The 20,004-nt window shown below is 41.6% G+C and overlaps 1 protein-coding gene across 1 annotated transcript in view; it reads left to right on the forward strand.

Moving 5' to 3' along the window:
- LOC309663087 (cyclin-Y-like protein 1) overlaps nucleotides 1–20,004 on the forward strand; it is a 228,838-nt gene that overhangs the window by 174,435 nt on the left and 34,399 nt on the right. The window lies entirely within an intron of this gene.

The following is a 20,004-nucleotide window of genomic DNA, read 5'->3' on the forward strand; positions in this document are numbered from 1 at the left end:
ATGGCTGGAACCTTGGCTGGAAAATGGCCCTAAACATCTTTGCACTGTGGACCTCTGATGGCCATAAATTTTTCACTTGAATCCTTGGAGTCTAGACAAGCATGCAGATTTGCTGCTTTTCTTATCAGTAACTGTCCATAACATCATTGAGTTTACATAGTTATTTAATCATTTCAGTTAAGAAGGAGAACTTAGTGCTTCTAATTAGAAAAATGATGACATACAAGAAAATCGTTTCAAACCCATTATATTTCTAGTTGTAAACATTTTTTTGAAGTCAGAAAAACAACATGTTCTTTACGACTGCTGGTTTGAATCATGAGAATTTGGCCACATTTGAATGTCTCTTGCTCAGGATTGGAACTTCTTTTTCTCTTTCGTTTTAGGTAGCCGTACCCTGTTACATGTATTCCCTAAGTTGAGCCAGTTCGTATACCTGTGTCCCTGAGTCTCCTGTGTCCCTGTGGTTAAACCCCTGGGTGGAGAACCGCCAGTGCAGTGTGTAAAGGTGTCCTGCTTTCCTGTTCAAACACTGCTGTTGGTTTGTGCTGAACGCAACTTTCTGTTTTTAATTAACATCACTGCTTCAGTCGAGGGGCTGGAAGCCTGGGAGAGCCAGTCATATGTGAGTTCTCACGGTGAGCTTGGCGACTGGAAGGTGAGAGCATGTCAGGTCATTTAAAGTATGCATCTAGTAATGTCACCACTTCGTCATCTAGTTAGAGATGTGAGTTGTCGCGGGAGCTAAAGGAAACAGGTAACCTCTGGGGAAGGATGTCCGTTTGTTCTAGGCTTTTGTCACGTGTTTCTCATCCTTGCTGACTCATCTTTGATTTCAAGTGTAGAATTTCTGATGATCTCTATGATGTCATAAGCAAGATTCACATATTTTAAGATGGGGAATTACCTGACTTTACCAGGAGATAGGTTTCCTATCTTGGATAGGTTTCCAAGATCCAAGTTTAAAAAGTGTGCTTATTTATTGAAAATACCAGATGTAAAAATTGCCGTATTTCACCAAACATGTGTAGAACAGCGACCTTTTATATCTACATGCCTGTATAGCTACATAAACATAAATGTGGCTTTTTAAATTTCAACGTTAATTTAGTTCCATGTCCCTAGATGTCCCAGGAGACACACTTACGAAGGGTGACAAGAGGGCAGCACTGATGTGAGTTCGGTCAAGGGAGTGAGTGGCAGACGGAGACGTCGAGCTGCTTTATCGCTGGGTGGAGGGAGGGAGCTCGTGTCAGTGAGTTTATAGCCCGGTTCCCTCTCTGTCACACGGGTACCCCAGCTGCAGAATTATGAGAGCAGCTCGCCTGCCACCACAGGAAGCAGGTGGCGTCGGGCACGTGAGGTCCGTCTCTGTACCCCAGGCCCCCGCGCTGTCCTTCTCAGAGCAGACACTCGCTCTGAGGCACGTGGACACGGGTGATGGGTGGCCGCTCCAGGCGGGACGGGGACGGGGAACCGTGTGTCCCCTGCCTCCCCCTCGCCCGAAGAACCTGTGGTCTGGGTTCTGAGTCACTTCAGACCTGATTCCGACATCCTCAGAAACTCGCTAATTAGAATCTACCTGTATTTTTTGCAATGTAGCAAGGCAGGTTCAAGAAATGCTTTTGGGGGAAAAGTGCATGCGAATTTCGTGGAAAAAAGTATTTGTGTTTCGACTGGCGTGTGCTTTTCCTTAGTATCAGCTGGTTACTGCATGTTGTCATTCAGATTGTACCTTTGGAGAGCTTTGGGCTTGTTTTCAGGGAACACTGGATGTCAGTTTCCCCCAGGCCACCGAGGTCCCCACTCATTCTGCGCTGAGCGGCGGAGGCTCGGCGCCCTGGACGCCCGCCCTCCGGCCTCCCCGCAGCCTCACCTCCTTCCTCTCTTGCGTCTCATCTTCAAGGCTGTTGCAAAAGTGTGGCGAATATTATGCTGTTGTGATTTCTCAATTGAAATTATTGGTGAGACAGTTTCTGTTTTCTACGGAGGCTGTAGTTTTACATCCATAAATATTGTTAACTAGCTATCTTTTAATGAAGCAAGGAAGTAGGACTTTTAAAAAGTGAATGTGACTCTTAGCTTGCTTAGCGGACCACTCAGCAGGCCCTGTTGGAAACAGTTAGAAAAGGCCAGTTACGTGTGGGCGCCGAGCTGCCCTGCCGTGGAGCCCTGGCACCGGCGATGACCTTGTGAGAGTTTCCAGAGCGGCTGAGTCTCGGCGCTTTGCACTCAACACTGTCTGCAGGTTATTTACAGTCACACTTATTATTCTGAGTGAATAAATCTGACTCTAAACTGTTGACATTTGACAGCAATTCTAGTTTTGATAGGCGCCAAAATTCATTTGAAATTTGGATGAATACCATTGTATTATGGCGCTGAATTGTACTATTATAAATACGATCATATAAATGGTAAGGTTCAGTATTGTAAATCTCATGGTGTTATTAGCATTCATACTGTTTTATTTCTCGTGCTGATTTTAGTTGAAGGCTGACTCCCCTCCCCTTCCAGTGAGTGGTAATTGCATTTAAGCGTTGACTAAAAGAGAAGTAACTGTAATTATTTGTATTTTAATCGAAGTAGTTTGAATGACAAATCATTGTAAGAATCCAATTCCATTTCTAGAATGAATGTGAATGCTCTCAGCAGGTGTATATTTTATTGTCTGTTTTATGAATTCATATCAGTAAGAATATAACCACATGGATGCACCCAGATTCTACATTAGGACATTTTTGTTCATTGAGCTAGTGTTTAGGAGAATAATCTGTATTTATAAAGTGTGACATAACTGCCAATTATTCCTATCAGGAATTACAACACTTTCTATTGACAATAAATGTCACATTTGACAACGTTCGCACACATTTTGCGTGACACGACTTTCAGAAACTAAGTGCGGTGGCCGTCGGGTCTTCTTTAAAGGGAGACCAGCTTCCCTTGCTAAGTCAGAATCCAAGAGGTGGCAGGGGAGCTGAACCCACCTCCCTGACTCTTTCCCTCCGAGTGTGTTGCCCTGGGAGCTGTCCCTTCGTGGTCCCTGCCCCCAGCTGGCCATCTTCACCTCTGTCCCTGCAACACTTAGGCCACCGTGTCCCCAGACCTGCTGCCCCTCTGGCTTCACCTCCAAGGGGTTTGAGCTGCTGACGGCTCACCTGGCACGCCTCCCTCCCCGACCCTCTGCTTTTCCTCCTTCCGTCTCCGGCTCTTTGGGGACCTGGTCCTCTGCTCTGCCTTTCAGAGTGCGGTGTACAGACCTTCTGCTGCAGGTTCTTTTCTCGCTGTATGTTTCCAGGTGGCCTCACCTGCCTCTGGTTAACCCACTGATGCCCAACACGGTGCCTCGGTGAGCCCCGCTTGGCTGTCCAGTTAACACTTCCAAGATCCTCCGCCTAATCTGAATCCCGAAACCCCGCTCTCTCTCTGTGTTTATATGTCAGACAACGGCAGCACCACCCAGCCAGCTCATGTCTCTGTCTGATGTGCTCGTGCCCTTGAGGCCGCCTCAGGGCCTTTGCTCACGCTCTCGTCTCTCCCTGGACGTTGACCCCGTCCCTGGCCTCTGTCCCAGCCTCCATCAGCCCTGCTCATTCCCAGTCACAGCCGCGCCCCTTCTCTCTTGCTTTCAGAACCCACGTTTGTCTGGGTATCTGGTGCCCGTATGCTTTATGGGCCTCATCCCACCCTCAGGTGTAAATATGGACCAGTCTAAGTCAATGATTGCCTTTGGAAAGGGCATGATTGCAGCTTTGCCAGTGAGGCTGCTTGTGAGTGAGGGGGGAAGTTCCCCTTTCTTTCAGAAAGACACGCAAGACTGGGTGAATAAATTACATGCCTGGTACGTAACAGCTGATACGCACTGTTGAATCATAAGTATTTATCTGAATTAATGGTATGTCATGCTGTAAGAGGGAGGAAGTTCTGTTTCTGACTCTTGTACTGAGAATTTATATTTATGATTAGCTATTTTGTAAATTTATTTATTTATTTATTTATTTATTTTAGGCTGCATTGGGTCTTCGTTGCTGCGTGTGGGCTTCTCATTGCGGTGGCTTCTCTTGTTGCAGAGCACAGGTTCTAGGCATGCGGGCTTCAGTAGTTGTGGCACGGGGGCTCAGTAGTTGTGGCTCGTGGGCACTAGAGCGCAGGCTCAGTAGTTGTGGCGCACGGGCTTAGTTGCCCCGCGGCATGTGGCGTCTTCCTGGACCAGGGCTCGAACCCACGTCCCCTGCATTGGCAGGTGGATTCTTAACCACTGTGCCATCAGGGAATCCCTGATTAGCTATTTCGGGTTTGAATAAAATTGTGCCTTTATATTTTTATAATTGCTGCATTTTGATATCAATTTTACAAATCAGCATAACTGTTAATGGTAAAATATACCGTATTCTCTTCTCATCTCTATCCTGCTGAATATTATCCTTAATGATTTCTCTTCAGATAATTATACTTTACCAAATGGCTCCATTAGTTGACTCTTCACATTATAATTATCTTAAGTTTTTGTTACGTGCTGAGGAGCATGAAATTACTCCTCAACTGTAAACCTGGGGACATTTGGACCCCTTGAGGCGGCAGCAGTGCTTTGGGGAAGGTGTGTGGGCTCGACATAGGCAGTGCTAGTCCTGTCATCTTGGTGATAGATCCAGGCTGTCATGGCTTGTGTGACAAGGTAGACAAATAGCAGCTTCTGCATTTGTGGCATTAGAAACGCCAGAGGTTTCACTGCCTTCCTGCCGGGGAGGGCAGCCAGGAGAAGTGGCGCCAAGCTGGCCTTTTCCACAGCCGTGAGGGTTTTCCTGAAGGGGTCAGGACTTTATGAAGGTAAACTTAAATGTCATTTGGAAAAGTACTTTGTGGTTACAGATGTGTACGTACCTGCACCTGCGTGCACACCATTTATGCGTGTACATCATTAACAGAGCAAAGTGTGAGCGCCTGTTAGGAGCTGTGCTGGGAGCTGAGAGGACAAAGCAGGACAGAAGGCGTCCAGACACAAGGTGCATGCCGGTGAGCACCCCCCAGCTCCCCCCACCCATGACCACTAGAGGAGGTAGATTCTGGAAGCGCAGGCTTTGGGGCGGGGCAGGGGGGCGTGAGTGGCGGGCGACAGGTGCTTCCTTCCTGCCCCGAGTGGTGACTGCTGCTTGTTGCTGGGGGTACGGCTGTGGCTGTGTGCACAGGAAAAGAGTGACACACGGAAAACATGATCGCAGATGTTTATGGCTGTTATGAGGGAGAGAGACACGACCTTCCGAGAATACCGTATGTGTTAATCATAAGTGCTCAGCTTGGCGTCTCGGGAGGCTGCCTGGACCATCAGCTGCCCGGTTGTACCCTGGCTCTGTGACCCCAGAGTCTGGGGCCTGGATGCTCTCAGGTGACTCTGTGCGACGGTGAGCAGGTACCAACTTCTTTGTGTGACTCACCTGTAAGGTCGGGAGAAAAATAGGGAGGATACTCATATCTCTAGAATAATGACTATCATTTAATTCTTTTTTTTGAGGGGGATTAATAAGAAAAGATCCAGGTGGGATAGAATTGATTATAAACAGGAGACAGTGTGTGCGTGCATGTGTGTGTGTATGTTATATAGCACATTTGGAAAAATCATTTGCTCTTATTAGTTATCTATATTATACACATTAGTGTATATAAGTCATTCCCAATCTCCCAATTCATCCCAACACCACCACCACCCTGCCCCCGCTTTCCCTCCTTGGTGTCCGTATGTTTGTTCTCTATATTTGTGTCTCTATTTCTGCCTTGCAAACCAGTTCATCTGTACCATGTTTCTAGAGTCCACAAATATGCGTTAATATACAATATTTGTTTTCCTCTTTCTGACTTACTTCACTCAGTATGACAGTCTCTGGGTCCATCCACATCTCTACAAATAACTCAGTTTCGTTTCTTTTTATGGCTGAGTAATATTCCACTGCGTATATGTACCACATCTTCTGTATCCATTTGTCTGTCGATGGACACTTAGGTTGCTTCCATGACCTGGCTGTTATAAATAGTGCTGCAATGAACATTGGAGTGCATGTGTCTTTTTGAATTATGGTTTTCTCTGGGTATATGCCCAGTAGTGGGATTGCTGGGTCATATGGTAATTCTATTTTTAGCTTTTTAAGGAAACTCCATACTGTTCTCCATAGTGGCTGTATCAATTTACATTCCCACCAACACTGCAAGAGGGTTCCCTTTTCTCCACACCCTCTCCAACATTTACTGTTTGTAGATTTTTTGATGATGGTCATTCTGAACAGTGTGAGGTGATACCTCATTGTAGTTTTGATTTGCATTTCTTTAATAATTAATGATGTTGAGCAGCTTTTCATGTGCCTCTTGGCCATCTGTATGTGTTCTTTGGAGAGATGTCTATTTAGGTCTTCTGCCCATTTTTTGATTGGGTTTTTTTTTTTTAATATTGAGCTGCATTAGCTGTTTATATATTTTAGAGATTAATCCTTTGTCCATTGATTCATTTGCAAATATTTTCTCCCATTCTGAGAGTTGTCTTTTCATCTTGTATATAGTTTCCTTTGCTGTGCAAAAGCTTTTAAGTTTCATTAGGTCCCATTTGTTTATTTTTGTTTCTATTTCATTTCTCTAGGAGGTGGGTCAAAAAAGATCTTGCTGTGATTTACGTCAAAGAGTGTTCTTCCTATGTTTTCCTCTAAGGGTTTTATAGTGTCTGGTCTTACTTTTAGGTCTTTAATCCATTTGGAGTTTATTTTTGTGTATGGTGCTAGGGAGTGTTCTAATTTCATTCTTTTACATGTAGCTGTCCAGTTTTTCCAGCACCACTTATTGAAGAGACTGTCTTTTCTCCATTGTATATCCTTGCCTCCTTTGTCATAGATTAGTTGACCATAGGTGTGTGGGTTTACCTCTGGGCTTTCTATCCTGTTCCACTGATCTATATTTCTTTTTTGGGCCAGTACCATATTGTGTTGATTACTGTAGCTTTGTAGTATAGTCTGAAGTCAGGGAGTCTGATTCCTCCAGCTCCGTTTTTTTCCCTCAAGATTGCTTTGGCTATCCGGGGTCTTTTGTGTCTCCATACACATTTTAAGATTTTTTGTTGTAGTTCTGTAAAAAATGCCATTGGTAATTTGATAGGGATTGCATTGAATCTGCAGATTGCTTTGGGTAGTATAGTCATTTTCACAATATTGATTCTTCCAATCCAAGAACATGGTATATCTCTCCATCTGTTTGTGTCATCCTTGATTTCTTTCATCAGTGTCTTAAAGTTTTCTGAGTAGAGGTCTTTTATCTCCTTAGGTAGGTTTATTCTTAGGTATTTTATTCTTTTTGTTGCAATGGTGAATGGGATCATTTCCTTAATTTATCTTTCTGATCTTTCATTGTTACTGCATAGGAATGCAAGAGATTTCTGTGCATTAATTTTGTATCCTGCAACTTTACCAAATTCATTGATTAGCTCTAGTAGTTTTCTGGTGGCATCTTTAGGATTCTCTATGTATAGTATCATGTTATCTGCAAACAGTGACAGTTTTACTTCTTCTTTTCAGTTTCTATTCCTTTTATTTCTTTTTCTTCTTCCAAAGAAGAAGCACTACCTGACAGCACTATTTACATAGTTTTTTGCAAAACTATGTTGAATAGGAGTGGCAAGAGTGGACATCCTTGTCTTGTTCCTGATCTTAGAGGAAATGGTTTCAGTTTTTCACCACTGAGAATGATGTTTGCTGTGGGTTTGTCGTGTATGGCCTTTATTATGTTGAGGTAGGTTCCCTCTATGCCCACTTTCTGGAGGATTTTTATCATAAATGGGTTTTGAATTCTGTCAAAAGCTTTTTCTGCATCTATTGAGACGATCATATGGTTTTTATTCTCCAATTTGTTAGTATGGTTTATCACACTGAATAATATGCATATATTGAAGAATTCTTGCATTCCTGGGATAAATCCCACTTTATCATGGTGTATGATCCTTTTAATGTGTTGTTGGATTCTGTTTGCTAGTATTTTGTTGAGGATTTTTGCATCTATATTCATCAGTGATATTGGTCTGTAATTTTCTTTTTTTGTAGTATCTTTGTCTGGTTTTGGTATCAGGGTGATGGTGGTCTCATGGAATGAGTTTGGGAGTGTTCCTTCCTCTGCAATTTTTTGGAAGAGTTTGAGAAGGATGGGTGTTAGCTGGTCTCTAAATGTTTGATAGAATTCACCTGTGAAGACATCTGGTCCTGGACTTTTGTTTTTAATCACAGTTTCAGTTTCATTACTTGTGATTGGTCTGTTCATATTTTCTATTTCTTCCTGGTTCAGTCTTGGAAAGTTACACCTTTCTAAGAATTTGTCCATTTCTTCCAGGTTGTCCATTTTACTGGCATAGAGTTGCTTGTAGTAGTCTCTTATGATCCTTTGTATTTCTGCAGTGTCTGTTGTAACTTCTCCTTTTTTATTTCTAATTCAATTAATTTGAGTTCTCTCCGTCTTTTTCTTGGTGAGTCTGGCTAAAGGTTTATCAATTTTGTTTATCTTCTCAAAGAACCAGCTTTTAGTTTCACTGATATTTGCTCTTGTTTTGTTTCTATTTCATTTATTTCTGCTCTGATCTTTATGTTTTCTTTCCTCCTACTAACTTTGGGTTTTGTTTGTTCTTCTTTCTCTAGTTCCTTTAGGTGTAAGGTTAGATTGTTTATTTGAGATTTTTCTTGTTTCTTGAGGTAGGATTGCATTACTATAAACTTCCCTCTTAGAACTGCTTTTGCTGCATCCCATAGGTTTTGGATCATCATGTTTTCATTGTCATTTGTCTCTAGGTATTTTTTGATTTCCTCTTTGATTTCTTCAGTGATCTCTTGGTTATTTAGTAATGTACTGTTTAGCCTCCATGTGATTGTGTTGTTTATGTTTTTTTCCTGTAATTGATTTCTAATCTCATAATGTTGTGTTTGGAAAAGCCACTTGATATGATTTCAGTTTTCTTAAATTTACCAAGGCTAGATTTGTGACCCAAGATATGATCTATCCTGGAGAATGTTCCATGTGCACTTGAGAAGAAAGTGTAATCTGCTCTTTTCAGATGAAATATCCTATAAATATCAATTAAATATATCTGGTCTCTTGTGTCATTTAAAGCTTGTGTTTCCTTATTAATTTTCTGGCTGGATGATCTGTCCATTGGTGTAATTGAGGTGTTAAAAGTCCCCCACTCTTACTGTGTTACTGTCGATTTCCTCTTTTATAGCTGTTAGCATTTACCTTATGTATTGAGGTGCTCCTATGTTGCGTGCATATATATTTATAATTGTTATATCCTCTTCTTGGATTGATCCCTTGATCATTATGTAGTGTCCTTCTTTGTCTCTTGTAACATTCTTTATTTTAAAGTCTATTTTATGTGATATGAGTATTGCTACTCCAGCTTTCTTTTGATTTCCATTTTCATGGAATATCTTTTTCCATCCCCTCACTTTCAGTCTGTATGTGTCCCTAGGTCTGAAGTGGGTCTCTTGTAGACAGCATATACGTGGGTCTTGTTTTTGTATCCATTTAGCGAGACTGTGTCTTTTGGTTGGAGCATTTAATCCGTTCACATTTAAGGTAGTTTTCGATATGTTTGTTCCTATTACCATTTTCTTAATTGTTTGGGGTTTGTTTTTGTAGGTCCTTTTCTTCTCTTGTGTTTCCCACTTAACGAAGTTCCTTTAGCATTTGTTGCAGAGCTGGTTTGGTGGTGCTGAATTCTCTTAGCTTTTGCTTGTCTGTAAAGCTTTTGCTTTCTCCATCAAATCTGAATGAGGTCCTTGCTAGGTAGAGTAATCTTAGTTACAAGTTCTTCTCCTTCATCCCTTTAAATATATCGTCCCACTCCTTCTGGCTTGTAGAGTTTCTGCTGAGAAATCAGCTGTTAACCTTATGGGAGTTCCCTTGTATGTTATTTGTCGTTTGTCCCTTGTTGCTTTTAATAATTTTTCTTTGTCTTTAATTTTTGTCAGTTTGAGTACTATGTGTCTTGGCGTGTTTCTCCTTGGGTTTATCCTGCCTGAGACTCTCTGTGCTTCCTGGACTTGGGTGGCTGTTTCCTTTCCCATGTTAGGGAAATTTTTGACTATAATCTCTTCCAATATTTTCTCGGGTCCTTTCTCTCTCTCTTCTCCTTCTGGGACCCCTATAATGTGAATGTTGTTGCGTTTCATGTTGTCCCAGAGGTCTCTTAGGCTGTCTTCATTTCTTTTCATTCTTTTTTCTTTAGTCTGTTCCACAGCAGTGAATTCCACCATTCTGTCTTCCAGGTCACTTATCCGTTCTTCTGCCTCAGTTATTCTGCTATTGATTCCTTCTAGTGTAGTTTTCATTTCAGTTATTGTATTGGTCATCTCTGTTTGTTTGTTCTTTAATTCTTCTAGGTCTTTGTGAATCATTTCTTGCATCTTCTCAATCTTTGCCTCCATTCTTATTCCGAGGTCCTGGATCATCTTCACTATCATTATTCTGAATTCTTTCTCTGGAAGGTTGCCTATCTCCATTTCATTTAGTTGTTTTTCTGGGGTTTTTTCTTGTTCCTTCATCTGGTACCTAGCCCTCTGCCTTTTCATCTTGTCTATCTTTCTCTAACTGTGTTTCTTGGTCCACAGGCTGCAGGATTGTAGTTTTTCTTGCTTCTGCTGTCTGCCCTCTGGTGGTTGAGGCTATCTAAGAGGCTTGATGGGAGGCTCTGGTGGTGGGTAGAGCTCTCATTTACCAGTTTTATTTTACATAGGATGCCTCATTTACTAAAACCATAGATTCCAAGTTGCTCCATGAAAAATGTGATATTCTTAGCCGTCAACATTAGGGAATTTCCCCAATCACATTTTTAAATTGATTTAATGTGTTATTTTTTTTTTTTTTTAAATGAAACAAATAACTTTTATTCCACATTGCTCTTTAGAGAAAAACAATACTAATTCCACAATATATATCACTAATATAATAGATCATTTTAACTATTGAATACACTCATTCATAGTCACATTTATATCATTTCCTTTTTTTTTTTTTCACACACACACACACACACACACTGTATTTTATTTTTACAAGAGATAAATAGACTGACACCAAGCATTGTACATGGATGACCACAACAAAAGCAACAATGATTGCCATTACCAAACATGAAACACACTCATACTATGTCATAATATTGACATTCAGTCCAGTAATCCTCCACTGTAACAGCTCCTTTACTTTGCAGTGAAAATTGATTTGTATATTCTTTGCCTCTGAGTCCTTGTGGGATTTTTTTTTTTTTTTAATTCAGACAGAAAGTCACAAAAATTATACTCATCCTCATCAGTTCACTCAGTCCCATGTAATTAATTGTTTTTTTTCATCTTGATCTTTTGTTAGCACTTTTATGAGTTCATCAGTTTTTCATCAGAGTTCTGAAAATGCTTATTCATTCAGTTCAGCAGTACAGTCAGTTACCAGAAACCTGTACATGTCAGAGTCTTTTCCATGAATTTCTTGAAGATGAAACCCTTTTATAGGAACATATTTGCAAAATCATCAGAGTACACCCAGAACTGTCTGTAAATGACAAAAGCCTTAAAAATGACCACGGTAAAAGATTTGATGAAAGTTCATAATAATGCAGTTGACAAGAAAATTAGTTATTTCTGAGATATACATTTTAAAGTAATAACTAGGATTATTACTTATAACATTATACCAGAACATATAAGATTTTTAGAAATTTCATGTAATGTCTGAAACATTTATATTAACATATTTCCATACATATTTCCATACAAATATAAGATTTTTAGAAATTTCATGTAATGTCTGAAACATTTATATTAACATATTTCCATACATATTTCCATACAAATACAAATATAAGATTTTTAGAAATTTCATGTAATGTCTGAAACATTTATATTAACATATTTCCATACAAATAACCCAATGAAAGTTTAGTATTAGTTGTTTTGTTTGCTTTTTTATACTGCAGGTTCTTATTAGGCATCAGTTTTATACACATCAGTGTATACATGTCAATCCCAATCGCCCAATTCAGCACACCACCATCCCCACCTCACCACAGTTTTCCCCCCTTGGTGTCCATATGTCCATTCTCTACATCTGTGTCTCAACTTCTGCCCTGCAAACTGGCTCATCTGTACCATTTTTCTAGGTTCCACATACATGCATTAATATATGATATTTGTTTTTCTCTTTCTGACTTACTTCACTCTGTATGACAGTCTCTAGCTCCATCCACGTCTCAACAAATGACTCAATTTCGTTCCTTTTTATGGCTGAGTAATATTCCATTGTATATATGTACCACAACTTTATCCATTCGTCTGTTGATGGGCATTTAGGTTGCTTCCATGACCTGGCTATTGTAAATAGTGCTGCAATGAACATTCGGGTGCATGTGTCTTTTTGAATTATGGTTTTCTCTGGGTATATGCCCAGTAGTGGGATTGCTGGGTCATATGGTAATTCTATTTTTAGTTCTTTAAGGAACCTCCATATTGTTCTCCATAGTGGCTGTATCAATTTACATTCCCACCAACAGTGCAAGAGGGTTCCCTTTTCTCCACACCCTCTCCAGCATTTGTTGTTTGTAGATTTTCTGATGATGCCCATTCTAACAGGAGTGAGGTGATACCTCATTGTAGTTTTGATTTGCATTTCTCTAATAATTAGTGATGTTGAGCATCTTTTCATGTGCTTCGTGGCCGTCTGTATGTCTTCTTTGGAGAAATGTCTATTTAGGTCTTCTGCCCATTTTTGGATTGGGGTGATTGTTTCTTTGATATTGAGCTGAATGAGCTGTTTATATATTTTGGAGATTAATCCTTTGTCCGTTGATTCATTTGCAAATATTTTCTCCCATTCTGAGGGTTGTCTTTTCGTCTTGTTTATGGTTTCCTTTGCTGTGCAAAAGCTTTGAAGTTTCATTAGGTCCCACTTGTTTATTTTTGTTTTTAATTCCATTACTCTAGGAGGTGGATCAAAAAAGATCTTGCTGTGATTTATGTCAAAGAGTGTTCTTCCTATGTTTTCCTCTAAGAGTTTTATAGTGTCCAGTCTTATATTTAGGTCTCTAATCCATTTTGAGTTTATTTTTGTGTATGGTGTTAGGGAGTATTCTAATTTCATTCTTTTACATGTAGCTGTCCAGTTTTCCCAACACCACTTATTGAAGAGACTGTCTTTTCTCCATTGTATATCTTTGCCTCCTTTGTCATAGATTAGTTGACCATAGGTGCGTGGGTTAATCTCTGGGCTTTCTATCTTGTTCCATTGATCTATGTTTCTGTTTTTGTGCCAGTACCATATTGTCTTGATTACTGTAGCTTTGTAGTATAGTCTGAAGTCAGGGAGTCTGATTCCTCCAGCTCCATTTTTTTCCCCTCAAGACTGCTTTGGCTATTCGGGGTCTTTTGTGTCTCCATACAAATTTTAAGATGATTTGTTCTAGCTCCGTAAAAAAGGCCATTGGTAATTTGATAGGGATTGCATTGAATCTGTAGATTGCTTTGGGTAGTATACTCATTTTCACAATGTTGATTCTTCCAATCCAAGAACATGGTATATCTCTCCATCTGTTGGTATCATCTTTAATTTCTTTCATCAGTGTCTTATAGTTTTCTGCATACAGGTCTTTTGTCTCCCTAGGTAGGTTTATTCCTAGGTATTTTATTCTTTTTGTTGCAATGGTAAATGGGAGTGCTTCCATAATTTCTCTTTCAGATTTTTCATCATTAGTGTATAGGAATGCAAGAGATTTCTGTGCATTAATTTTGTATCCTGCAACTTTACCATATTCATTAATTAGTTCTAGCAGTTTTCTGGTGGCAGTTTTAGGATTCTCTATGTATAGTATCATGTCATCCGCAAACAGTGACAGTTTTACTTCCTCTTTTCCAATTTGTATTCCTTTTATTTCTTTTTCTTCTCTGATTGCCGTGGCTAGGACTTCCAGAACTATGTTGAATAATAGTGGTGAGAGTGGACATCCTTGTCTCGTTCCTGATCTTAGAGGAAATGCTTTCAGTTTTTCACCATTGAGAATGATGTTTGCTGTGGGTTTGTCATATATGGCCTTTATTATGTTGAGGTAGGTTCCCTCTATGCCCACTTTCTGGAGAGTTTTTATCAGAAATGGGTGTTGAATTTTGTCAAAAGCTTTTTCTGCATCTATTGAGATGATCATATGGTTTTTATTCTTCAATTTGTTAATATGGTGTATCACATTGATTGATTTGCGTATATTGAAGAATCCTTGCATCCCCGGGATAAATCCCACTTGATCGTGGTGTATGATCCTTTTAATGTGTTGTTGGAATCTGTTTGCTAGTATTTTGTTGAGGATTTTTGCATCTATATTCATCAGTGATATTGGCCTCTAATTTTCTTTTTTTGTAGTGTCTTTGTCTGGTTTTGGTATCAGGGTGATGGTGGCCTCATAGAATGAGTTTGGGAGTGTTCCTTCCTCTGCAATTTTTTGGAAGAGTTTGAGAAGGATGGGTGTTAGCTCTTCTCTAAATGTTTGATAGAATTCACCTGTGAAGCCATCTGGTCCTGGACTTTTGTTTGTTGGAAGATTTTTAATCACAGTTTCAATTTCATTACTTGTGATTGGTCTGTTCATATTTTCTGTTTCTTCCTGATTCAGTCTTGGAAGGTTATACCTTTCTAAGAATTTGTCCATTTCCTCCAGGTTGTCCATTTTATTGGCATAAAGTTGCTTATAGTAGTCTCTTAGGATGTTTTGTATTTCTGCGGTGTCTGTTGTAACTTCTCCTTTTTCATTTCTGATTTTATTGATTTGAGTCCTCTCCCTCTTTTTCTTGATGAGTCTGGCTAATGGCTTATCAATTTTGTTTATCTTCTCAAAGAACCAGCTTTTAGTTTTATTGATCTTTGCTATTGTTTTCTTTGTTTCTATTTCATTTATTTCTGCTCTGATCTTTATGATTTCTTTCCTTCTGCTAACTTTGGGTTTTGTTTGTTCTTCTTTCTCTAGTTTCTTTAGGTGTAAGGTTAGATTGTTTACTTGAGATTTTTCTTGTTTCTTTAGGTAGGCTTGTATAGCTATAAACTTCCCTCTTAGAACCGCTTTTGCTGCATCCCATAGGTTTTGGGTCGTCGTGTTTTCATTGTCATTTGTCTCTAGGTATTTTTTTATTTCCTCTTTGATTTCTTCAGTGATCTCTTGGTTATTTAGTAACGTATTGTTTAGCCTCCATGTGTTTGTCTTTTTTACGTTTTTTTCCCTGTAATTCATTTCTAATCTCATAGCGTTGTGGTCAGAAAAGATGCTTGGTATGATTTCAATTTTCTTAAATTTACTGAGGCTTGATTTGTGACCCAAGATGTGATCTATCCTGGAGAATGTTCCGTGCGCACTTGAGAAGAACGTGTAATCTGCTGTTTTTGGATGGAATGTCCTATATATATCAATTAAATCTATCTGGTCTATTGTGTCATTTAAAGCTTCTGTTTCCTTATTTATTTTCATTTTGGATGATCTGTCCATTGGTGTAAGTGAAGTGTTAAAGTCCCCCACTATTATTGTGTTACTGTCGATTTCCTCTTTTAGAGCTGTTAGTAGTTGCCTTATGTATTGAGGTGCTCCTATGTTGGGTGCATATATATTTATAATTGTTATATCTTCTTCTTGGATTGATCCCTGGATCATTATGTAGTGTCCTTCCTTGTCTCTTGTAACATTCTTTATTTTAAAGTCTATTTTATCTGATATGAGTATAGCTACTCCAGCTTTCTTTTGATTTCCATTTGCATGGAATATCTTTTTCCATCCCCTCACTTTCAGTCTGTATGTGTCCCTAGGTCTAAAGTGGGTCTCTTGTAGACAGCATATATATGGGTCTTGTTTTTGTATCCATTCAGCCAGTCTATGTCTTTTGGTTGGGGCGTTTAATCCATTCACGTTTAAGGTAATTATCGATATGTATGTTCCTATGACCATTTTCTTAATTGTTTTGGGTTTGTTTTTGTAGGTCCTTTTCTTCTCTTGTGTTTCCCACTTAGAGAAGTTCCTTTAGCATTTGTTGTAGAGCTGGTTTGGTGGTGCTGAATTCTCTTAGCTTTTGCTTGTCTGTAAAGCTTTTGATTTCTCCATCAAATCTAAATGTGATCCTTGCCGGGTAGAGTAATCTTGGTTGTAGGTTCTTCCCTTTCATCACATTAAGTATATCATGCCACTCCCTTCTGGCTTGCAGAGTTTCTGCTGAGAAATCAGCTGTTAACCTTATGGGAGTTCCCTTGTATGTTATTTGTCGTTTTTCCCTTGCTGCTTTCAATAATTTTTCTTTGTCTTTAATTTTTGCCACTTTGATTACTATGTGTCTCGGCGTGTTTCTCCTTGGGTTTATTCTGTATGGGACTCTCTGCGCTTCTTGGACTTGGGTGGCTATTTCCTTTCTCATGTTAGGGAAGTTTTCGACTATAATCTCTTCAAATATTTTCTCTGGTCCTTTCTCTCTCTCTTCTCCTTCTGGGACCCTTATAATGCGAATGTTGTTGCGTTTAATGTTGTCCCAGAGGTCTCTTAGGCTGTCTTCATTTCTTTTCATTCTTTTTTCTTTAGTCTGTTCCGCAGCAGTGAATTCCACCATTCTGTCTTCCAGGTCACTTATCCTTTCTTCTGCCTCAGTTATTCTGCTATTGATTCCTTCTAGTGTAGTTTTCATTTCAGTTATTGTATTGGTCATCTCTGTTTGTTTGTTCTTTAATTCTTCTAGGTCTTTGTTAATCATTTCTTGCATCTTCTCAATCTTTGCCTCCATTCTTATTCCGAGGTCCTGGATCATCTTCACTATCATTATTCTGAATTCTTTTTCTGGAAGGTTGCCTATCTCCACTTCATTTAGTTGTTTTTCTGGGTTTTTTTCTTGTTCCTTCATCTGGTACATAGCCCTCTGCCTTTTCATCTTCTCTATCTTTCTGTAACTGTGGTTTTTGGTCCACAGGCTGCAGGATTGTAGTTTTTCTTGCTTCTGTTGTCTGCCCTCTGGTGGTTGAGGCTATCTAAGAGGCTTGATGGGAGGCTCTGGTGGTGGGTAGAGCTGACTGTTGCTGTGGCGGTCAGAGCTCAGTAAAACCTTAATCCACTTGACTGTTGATGGGTGGGGCTGGGTTCCCTCCCTGTTGGTTGTTTTGCCTGAGGCAACCCAACACTGGAGCCTACCCGTGCTCTTTGGTGGGGTTAATGGCAGACTCTGGGAGGGCTCACACCAAGGAGAACTTCCCAGAACCTCGGCTGCCAGTGTCCTTATCCCCACGGTGAAACAGAGCCACCACTCGCCTCTGCAGGAGACCCCCCAACACCAGCAGGTAGGTCTGGTTCAGTCTCCCCCAGGGTCACTGCTCCTTCCCCTGGGTCCCGATGCACACATTACTTTGTATGTGCCCTCCAAGAGTGGGGTCTCTGTTTCCCCCAGTCCTGTCAAAGTCCTGCAATCAATTCCCACTAGGCTTCAAAGTCTGATTCTCTAGGAATTCCTCCTCCCGTAGCCGGACCCCCAGGTTGGGAAGCCTGACGTGGGGCTCAGAACCTTCACTCCAGTGGGTGGACTTCTGTGGTATAAGTGTTCACCAGCCTGTGAGTCACCCACCCAGCAGTTATGGGATTTGATTTTACTCTGATTGCACCCCTCCTACCGTCTCACTGTGGCTTCTCCTCTGTCCTTGGACGTGGGGTATCCTCCTTGGTGAAGTCCAGGGTCTTCCTGTCAATGATTGTCCAGCAGCAAGTTGTGATTCTGGTGCTCTCGCAAGAGGGAGTGAGAGCACGTCCTTCTACTCCGCCATCTTGGTTAATCTAATGTGTTATTTTTGAAAACATAAGTTGGGATATCACAAAATGGACTTAGCCTGCAGAGGCTTACTTTCAACCAGAGAGCTCCATTTCCATGTTCCGCTTAACAGAACCCAAACTGATCTTCCTTCCCAAACCTCTTCCTTTTCCTGCACTATCTAAGAAAAAGTAACCACACTCTACATAGTTCCCTAAGCCAGAACCCTAGCAGCCATTTTTGCTTCTCTTTTCCCCTTCCCGCTCCATATCTAGTCACTGAGCACTTCTATTCTACCTCCCAGATGACCTCAGATCCTTTCCCTCCACTCCAATCTCTGCCACTGCCTTTAGTTTGAGCCCTCACTCCTCTCTTAGATGAATATAAAGTCTCTTAATGGGTTTTGTTGCTTCCATCAGTCCTACTTATTCTCAAGCGTGACCTCACTACAAACCACCTGATAGTGACTCCTTAACTTCACAACATTCAATGGCTCTCATGTTTCTGGGAAGAAAACCAAGCTCTTTACCCCAGCATCTACTTGGGGTTAATAGATCTAGGTTTGAATTTCAGGTTTAAGTACTTTGCAGCAGTGTGACCTCAGACTGTTGGGCTTTCTAAGCCTTTGTTTTCTCACCGTGCCTGAGGTCACTGAGGGCAGGACTATTTTTCACACACGGGTGCCTGGCATGTAGGAGGGACTAATCAATGTTGAATGAAGGGAAAGTATTTTAAAATCCACATCAAAAAATTGTTCCTCCTTAAAAAAAGAAAATCCTGATACACTATGCCACTTCCAACCAAATTTGACTTCGACCTTTATTTTCTGATGATCACAATAAGGTGCCTTTGGGGATCCACACAATCAGGGATCAAATCCTGGCCACACCCCTGAGCAATCATGTGACCTTGGGAACGTGACTTAGCGTCTGTAAAATCTGTAAAATGAAGGTTTCTGCGGATTTTGTTCCCGAGGGTTAAATGAGTACCTCACTTGGAACGGGGGCGGGCGCATAGTGTTTGCCAAATGTTAACTATCGTTATCATCTTCATCAAATCAAGACCGTGGTACTTCACTTTGTGACTCTCAAGTTTGTATGAGAAAATCGTGCTTTATGCGTTGTTGTTGGCTAAAGTAGGGAAACCTGGAAACTCCTGCCGTGGAAGAGAGCAACAGGCGAGAAAAGCGAGTTGCTGAATCCCAGCGCCTCAGAGGTGGGAGGGGGGAGTTTGGTCCCTAATTTGCTGATGAGGAAGTGGAGGGGTGACGTGTCCTCGAGTCTCATTCAAGACACAGCCACAGCTCTTTATTGAGAGTAGGACCAGGGCCCCGGGGGTTGCTATGGTTAAACTGTAGGCGGAAACTAACACTCTTTGGAAGGCAAGACAGGAGGAGCATTCAGTTATAAAAAACGGTCAAAAATTGGGGTGAAACTAAGTTCGTTGAGCAATACATCAAATGAGTCAACTGTGGACCCAGTGAAAGCGAGTTGCTAACTGAACTGGCATTTTACGAACAGGGGCTTTCTACAGAGCCCACTGACTCAGGACGGCTTCGATTAACAAACTCCCGCGGCGCTTCCCGCAGGACCGGAAAGCTCGGAGCGCGAGAGATGAATGGAAACCAGAGTCTGGGGCGCGCCGCTCGGGGGGCGGGGCAGCCGCGGGCGGGGGCGGGGCATTGTGAGTCACATGCCTGCGCTCTGAGGAGGGCGCGTGGAGGGAACTCTGGTCGTGATTGGTCCGTCGTAACCAGGTAACCGAAGGACACATTCCGGTAGGCAAGGGCCGGCCGGGCTAGCTACTTTCAGTCGGGAGGTGGCAGCGGAAGGAGGAGGAGCTCCGGCTGCGCTCTCTCCCTCAGTGGCTGCGCGTCTCAGCGCTTGTCTGGTTCCCAGCCCTTTTAAATAAGCGGGTCTGGTCACCGCCCTCACAGACTAGTTGGTTCCGGGGAGGCAGCGGCGGGGGTGCGGCCGGGGCCGGACCCCTGCCCGGGGCCCAGCGGCTGGGCAGGGGTGCGGCCGGGGCCGTACCCCTGCCCGGGGCCCCGGCGGCTGGGCGGACAGGAGAGCGGCGGGCGAAGTCGCGTCTGCATGTGCGGCACAGCCCCGGCATAGCCCGGGGCTGCCAGTGCCCGCCGCGCCATTGTTGGGGGAGGGGGCGGCTTCTGTGCTCGGCAGAGTCGGGGGACGAG

Source organism: Balaenoptera physalus (genome assembly GCF_965194825.1).
Source record: "Balaenoptera physalus genome assembly, chromosome: 6".
Taxonomy (NCBI): Eukaryota; Metazoa; Chordata; class Mammalia; order Artiodactyla; family Balaenopteridae; genus Balaenoptera; species Balaenoptera physalus.